Raw genomic sequence first — 7,929 nt, forward strand, 5'->3', positions numbered from 1 at the left:
GATGGAGGAGAGGCTGGGCCCTAGAACCTGGGACCTGGAATGAGGTCCACGGGCTAAGGGTGGGGGTTCCATTCTCCCTACATCACTTATATAGAACTTAGAGGAGTCCAAGTATTGTGCACAGGCCATAAGCTGGCCCCAAATAATCCCCACTTTCCAGTATTCATACTTGTATAATCCCCTATTCTTAAGTTTGGAAGCACCAATGACTTCCTTCCAACCAATAGAATATGGATAGAGGGGTGCCTGGTTGTCTCAGTGAAGCATCCGACCTCAGCTCAGGTCATGATCTCATAGTTCATGAGTTCAAGCCCTGCATCGGGTTCTCTGCTGTCAGTACAGAGCCCAGTTGGGATCCTCTGTCTCCCTCTCTGTCTGCCCCTTCCCCACTGGCGCTCTCTCTCTCTCTCTCTCTGTCTCTGTCTCTCTGTCTCTGCATATTCTTTTTTAAGTGTATTTCTTTATTTTGAGAGATATCCTTTGTATGATAATTTGTTATATAACAACAGAAAAGTAATACACTGCACTTAACAGTCGTGGAGACTCCAGGCATCTATATGTGTGATCTTGGGTATCACCCAACCATTCCTGACATGAACCTGTTACTGAAAACTTTGTGTTAAAACTCCTTCAATAAACTATATAAGAAAAAGAAACATTAAAATACACTGAATAGTCTAATTAGAACCTGGCCATTCAGATTAATACAAATTAATATATTTTTCATGGTAGAAAAGATATTTTATTTAACAGTCTATTAGTTTATTTAAATCTTTCACATATTATACATGGCAGGTAGGCCCCCAATTGAACTCTTGCTCTGAAACCTTTGAACATTATGTGTTACAGGTGGTCCAAATTAAATATTTGGTGTATCACCCCCTTCTCCTTCCTCACTCCCTGTCAACTTTGTTTCCTAAGTACTGAAAGAGTGCTACCCTTTGCTCTGGAAATAGCCTCTACAGCTGAATCCCATGGGCCATCATTCTACAGGGCTTGGACCTATGGACCTAATTCCCAAGCAAAGCTAAAGTATAACCACCAACCATCCTTCCCCTCTGCCCATCCACCCTCTTTCCCACACATCTCACTTTCTCTGCATATATTGAGTACACAAATTCTGTTATTCAAGACCACTTATGTCCCATGAAAATAGCCAGCTAAAGGCTACCAGTAATCATCTCATTCAGGTACACCTGTATGGAACCCATTCAGGATCATACAGAACAATCCTTAAGAACAATTCTTCTGGGAGAAGATATTTGCAAATGGCATATCGGAAAAATGGTTAGTATCCAAAAATATATAGAGAACTTAAACTCAACACCCAAACAAAAAATCTAATTACAAATGGGCAGAAGACATGAACAAACATTTCTCCAAAGAAGACCTATAGATGTCCAACAAACACATGAAAAGATGTTCATCATCACTTACCATCAGGGAAATGCAAATCAAAACTACAATGAGGTATCACCTCACACCTGTCAGAATGGCTACAATCAGCAACACAAAAAACAATAGGTGTTGGCAAGGATGTGGAGAAAAAGGAAGAGTCCTGCACTGTTAATGTAAATGCAAACTGGTGCAACCACTCTGAAAAAGAGTACGGAAGTTCCTCAAAAAGTTAAAAATAGATCTACCCTATTAACCAGTAATTTCACTAATACAATAATTGCTCTTTGTACCCAAAGAATACAAAACACTAATTCAAAGGGATACATGCATTCTTATATTCATTGCAGCATTATTTAAAATAGCCAAGATAATGGAAGCAGCCCAAGTGTTCATCAACTGATGAATAGATAAAGAAGATGTGATATATATACATATATATGTATATGTATGAAATGTAATATTATTCAGCCATAAAAAAGAATGAAATCTAATTTGCAACAACATGAATAGAGCTAGAGAGTATTTAATGCTCAGTGAAATAAACCAGTCAGAGAAAGACAAATATCATATGATTTCACATATGTGGAATTTGAGAAACAAGACAAAGGGGCAAAGGGGTAAAAAAAGAGAATGAGAGACAAATCAAGAAATAGACTCTTAATTATAGAGAACTTCCCATTACCAGGTGGGAGATGGGTGGGGGTATGGGTGAAATGGGTGATGGGGATTAAGGAGTATACTTGTAATGATGAGCACTGGCTAATGTATGGAATTGTTGGATCATCATATTGTATAATTGAAACTAACATAACAGTGTATGTTAACTAACTGGAATTTAAAACAAATACATTTCTAAGGACTGAGAACAAACTAAGGGTAGATGGGGGTGAGGGAGAGGGGAAAGTGGGTGATGGGCAGGGAGGAGGGCACTTGTTGGGATGAGCACTGGGTGTAGTATGGAAGCCAATTTGACAATAAATTATATTTTGAAAAATAAATAAAAGAAATACATTTCTGTGGTTTGTAAGCTAAACAAATTTAAAAATTAAAATAAAATGGGAGTAACTACAATTGATGCACTCTCTGGCAATCTTTTGGTCTGACGTGTCAATATCTTATGTGATTTATCTCCTCTGTTACACATATTGAGAAGGGCTACAGAACAGTTTCTATTTTTGCAAATGTAGGGTTTTTTTTTTAACAGAGCAAAAGACCGAGGAAGCTACAAAGAAGTTGGAAAACATTAGAATGTTCCTCTGTGAATTGAGAAATCTTTAACCTCTTTATTAAAAATAAAAGTTATATTGCTAATTTTAGAAAATAAAATATTAATGTGGGAATTGTTAGAGTGAGAATAACCTCATACTGGTCCTCTCTGAAAAAAAGCAAAGGGGTGGGAAGTAAGTCAGCTAGTATATCACCATCATCTGTAGAATAGTATCAATCTAAATAAACTATTTGCCATAGATTTTGAAAGATATATAATCAAACTATCACCTTTAGGGGTCTGAAAAATTCTCCACCTAACATTCTGATTTGCCACAGTCACTGCAAGTACCATTGCATCTGCTAAACCATATTCACCAAGTGGCAGAGCAGTTAGCATGGTAGCTTGGGTATACTACAGATCCTTTTCTTGTTCTGGGCCCCACTCGAAACTGACAGCCTTTTAGCATACTCCCTAAATGGGTACAATTAGCACTCCCAAATAAGATATATGATGGACTTCAAAATCAAAAAAGCCCACTAGGCATTTTGCCTAGTAGTAGGGGCCAGTTGCTACAACTTGTTCTTCCCCTTGAAGGGTATTTCAACATTCTCTTTACCTCTGAACCCCTGGAATATTCAACAAGGAGGCCAGCCTCCTGAATTTTTCGTGGGGTTCATTTTCCATTACTCAGGATGTATTCATATTGCCAGGATTGTCACTACGTCCTGCTCATCAGGCCAAATCAACATGATGTCATCAATGTAATATGACAGTATAATGTCCTGTGGTATAGAAAGTTGATAAAGCTCTCTGTAGATTAGATTTTGACATAGGTCTGGAGAGTTAATATAGCCCTGACATAGAATGTAAAGTAACTTGCTGGTCCTGCCACCAAAATCAAACTGCTTTATATGGTCTTCACTGCTAAAAAAAAAAAAAAAAAAAAAAAAAAAAAAAAAAAAAAAAAAAAAAAACACAAAAAACAAAAAAACCTTCATACCATGCTTCCGGGGATATGTTGCTTTCCTCCAGCAAAGAAACCACATCTTGAAAAGCATGTACATTTGGAGTCATCATCTGACCACTTTTTTTTAATATGAAATTTATTGCCAAATTGGTTTCCATACAACACCCAGAGTTCATCCCAACAGGTGCCCTCCTCAATATCCATCACCCACCCTCCCCTCCCTCCCACCCCCCATCAACCCTCAGTTTGTTCTCAGTTATAAAGAGTCTCTTATGGTTTGGCTCCCTCCCTCTCTTTTTTTTCACTCCCCTCCCTCATGGACTTCTGTTAAGTTTCTCAGGATCCACATAAGAATGAAAACATATGGTAACTGTCTTTCTCTGTATGACTTATTTCACTTAGCATAACACTCTCCAGTTCCATCCACGTTGCTACAAAAGGCCATATTTCATTCTTTCTCATTGCCAAGTAGTATTCCATTGTATACATAAACCACAATTTCTTTATCCATTCATCAGTTGATGGACATTTAGGCTCTTTCCATAATTTGGCTATTGTTGACAGTGCTGCTATAAACATTGGGGTACAAGTGCCCCTATGCATCAGCACTCCTGTATCCCTTGGGTAAATTCCTAGCAGTGCTATTGCTAGGTCATAGGGTAGATCTATTTTTAATTTTTTGAGGAATCTCCACACTGTTTTCCAGAGTGGATGCACCCGTTTGCATTCCCACCAACAGTGCAAGAGGGTTCCCGTTTCTCCACATCCTCTCCAGGATCTATAGTCTCCTGATTTGTTCATTTCAGCCACTCTGACTGGCGTGAGGTGATATTTGAGTGTGGTTTTGATTTGTATTTCCCTGATGATCAGTGATGTTGAGCATTTTTTCATGTGTCGGTTGGCCATCTGGATGTCGTCTTTAGAGAAGTGTCTATTCATGTTTTCTGCCCATTTCTTCACTGGATTATTTGTTTTCTGGGTGTGGAGTTTGGTGAGTTATTTATACATTTTGGATACTAACCCTTTATCTGATACATCGCTTGCAAATATCTTTTCCCATTTCGTCAGTTGCCTTTTAGTTTTGTTGATTGTTTCCTTTGCAGTGCAGAAGCTTTTTATCTTCATGAGGTCCCAATAGTTCATTTTTGCTTTTAATTCCCTTGCCTTTGGAGATGTGTCAAGTAAGAAATTGCTGCGGCTGAGGTCAGAGAGGTTTCTTCCTGCTTTCTCCTCTAGGGTTTTGATGGTTTCCAGTCTCACATTCAGGTCCTTCATCCATTTTGAGTTTATTTTTGTGAATGGTGTAAGAAAGTGGTCTAGTTTCATTCTTCTGCATGTTGCTGTCCAGTTCTCCCAGTATCATTTGTTAAAGAGACTGTCTTTTTTTCCATTGGATATTCTTTCCTGCTTTGTCAAAGATTAGCTGGCCATACATTTGTGGGTCCAATTCTGGAGTCTCTATTCTATTCCATTGGTCTCTGTGTCTGGTTTTGTGCCAATACCATGCTGTGTTGATGATTACAGCTTTGTAGTAGAGGCTAAAGTCTGGGATTGTGATGCCTCTTGCTTTGGTCTTCTTCAATATTACTTTGGCTATTTGGGGCCTTTTGTGGTTCCATACAAATTTTAGGATTGCTTGTTCTAGCTTGGAGAAGAATGCTGGTACAATTTTGATTGGGATTGCATTGAATGTGTAGATAGCTTTGGGTAGTATTGATATTTTAACAACATTTATTCTTCCAATCCATGAGCATGGAATGTTTTTCCATTTCTTTATATCTTCTTCAATTTCCTTCATAAGCTTCCTATAGTTTTCACCATACAGGTCTTTTACATCTTTGGTTAAGTTTATTCCTAGGTATTTTATGCTTCTTGGTGCAATTGTGAATGGGATCAGTTTCTTTATTTGTCTTTCTGTTGCTTCATTATTAGTGTATAAGAATGCAACTGATTTCTGTACATTAATTTTGTATGCTGTGACCTTGCTGAATTCATGTATCAGTTCTAGCAGACTTTTGGTGGAGTCTATCAGGTTTTCCATGTATAGTATCATGTAATCTGCAAAAAGCTGTTGCCAGAACTTCCAACAATATGTTAAACAACAGTGGTGAGAGTGGGCATCCCTGTTGTGTTCCTGATCTCAGGGGGAAAGCTCTCAGTTTTTCCCCATTGAGGATGATATTAGCTGTGGGCTTTTCATAATGGCTTTTATGATGTTTAAGTATGTTCCTTCTATCCCGACTTTCTCGAGAGTTTTTATTACGAAAGGATGCTGAATTTTGTCAAAGGCTTTTTCTGCATCGATTGACAGGATCATATGGTTCTTTTCTTTTCTTTCATTAATGTGATGTATCACATTGATTTGCGAATGTTGAAGCAGCCCTGAAGCCCAGGAATGAATCCCACTTGATCATGGTGAGTAATTCTTTTTATATGCTTTTGAATTCAATTTGATAGTATCTTGTTGAGAAGTTTTGCATCCATATTCATTGAGGATATTGGCCTGTAGTTCCCTTTTTTTGCTGGGTCTCTGTCTGGTTTAGGAATCAAAGGAATGCTGGCTTCATAGAATGAGTCTGGAAGTTTTCCTTCCCTTTCTATTTTTTGGAAGAGCTTGAGAAGGCTAGGTATTATCTCTGCTTTAAATGTCTGGTAGAATTCCCCAGGGAAGCCATCTTGTCCTGGACTCTTATTTGTTGGGAGATTATTGATAACTGATTCCATTTCTTCACTGGTTATTGGTCTATTCAAGCTTTCTATTTCTTCCTGTTTGAGTTGGAATTGTGTGGGTGCTTAGAAATTTGTCCAGGTTGTCCAGTTTGTTGGCATATAATTTTTCATAGTATTCCCTGATAATTGCTTGTATTTCTGAGGGATTGGTTATAATAATTCCATTTTCATTCATGATTTTATCTATTTGGATCCTCTCCCTTTTCTTTTTGAGAAGCCTGGTTAGAGATTTATCAATTTTGTCCATTTTTTTTTTCAAAAAATCAACTCTTGATTTCATTGATCTGCTCTCCAGGTTTTTTAGATTCTCTATTGTTTATTTCTGCTCTGATCTTTATTATTTCTCTTCTTCTGCTGGGTTTGGGGTGTCTTTGCTGTTCTGCTTCTAGTTCCTTTAGGTGTGCTGTTAGATTTTGTATTTGGGATTTTTCTTGTTTCTTGAGATAGGCCTGGATTGCAATGTATTTTCCTCTCAGGACTGCCTTCGTTGCATCCCAAAGCGTTTGGATCGTTGTCTTTTCATTTTCATTTGTTTCCATATATTTTTTGATTTCTTCTCTAATTGCCTGGTTGACCCATTCATTCTTTAGTAGGGTGTTCTTTAACCTCCATGCTTTTGGAGGTTTTCCAGACTTTTTCCTGTGCTTGATTTCAAGCTTCATAGCATTGTTGCCTGAAAGTGTGCATGGTATGATCTCAATTCTTTTAGACTTTTTAAGGGCTGTTTTGTGTCCTAATATGTGATCTATCTTGAAGAATTCTCCATATGCACTGGAGAAGAAAGTATATTCTGTTGCTTTGGGATGCAGAGTTCTAAATATATCTGTCAAGTCCGTCTGATCCAATATATCATTCAGGTCCCTTGTTTCTTTATTATCTGTCTAGATGTTCTATCCATTGTTTTAAGTGGAGTATTAGCATCTACTGCAATTACCACATTCTTATCAATAACGTTGCTTATGTTTGTGATTGTTTTATATATTTGGGGGCTTCCGTATTCGGTGCATAGACGTTTATAATTGTTAGCTCTTCCTTAAGGGTCGACCCTGTAATTATTATATAATGCCCTTCTTCATCTCTTGTTACAGTCTTTAATTTAAAGTCTAGTTTGTCTGATATAAGTATGGTTACTCCAGCTTTCTTTTGACTTCCAGTAGCATGATAGATGTTTCTCCATCCCGTCACTTTCAATCTGAAGGTGTCCTCAGGGCTAAAATGAATCTCTTGTAGAGAGCAAATAGATGGGTCTTATTTTTTTATCCATTCTGATACCCTATGTCTTTTGGTTGGAGCATTTAGACCATTTAAATTCAGTGTTATTATTGAAAGATACGGGTTTAGAGTCATGGTGATGTCTGTAGGTCTCATACTTGTAGTAATGTCTCTGGTACTTTGTAGTTCTTGCAACATTTCACTCACAGAGTCCCCCTTAGGATCTCTTGTAGGGCTAGTTTAGTGGTGATGAATTCCTTCAGTTTTTGTTTGTTTGGGAAAACCTTTATATCTCCTTCTATTCTGAATGACAGACTTGCTGGATAGAGGATTCTTGGCTGCATATTTTTTTCTGTTCATCACATTGAAGATTTCCTGCCATTCCTTTCTGGCCTGCCAAGTTTCAGTAGAT

This window comes from Lynx canadensis, chromosome X (genome assembly GCF_007474595.2).
Source record: "Lynx canadensis isolate LIC74 chromosome X, mLynCan4.pri.v2, whole genome shotgun sequence".
Classification (NCBI taxonomy): domain Eukaryota; kingdom Metazoa; phylum Chordata; class Mammalia; order Carnivora; family Felidae; genus Lynx; species Lynx canadensis.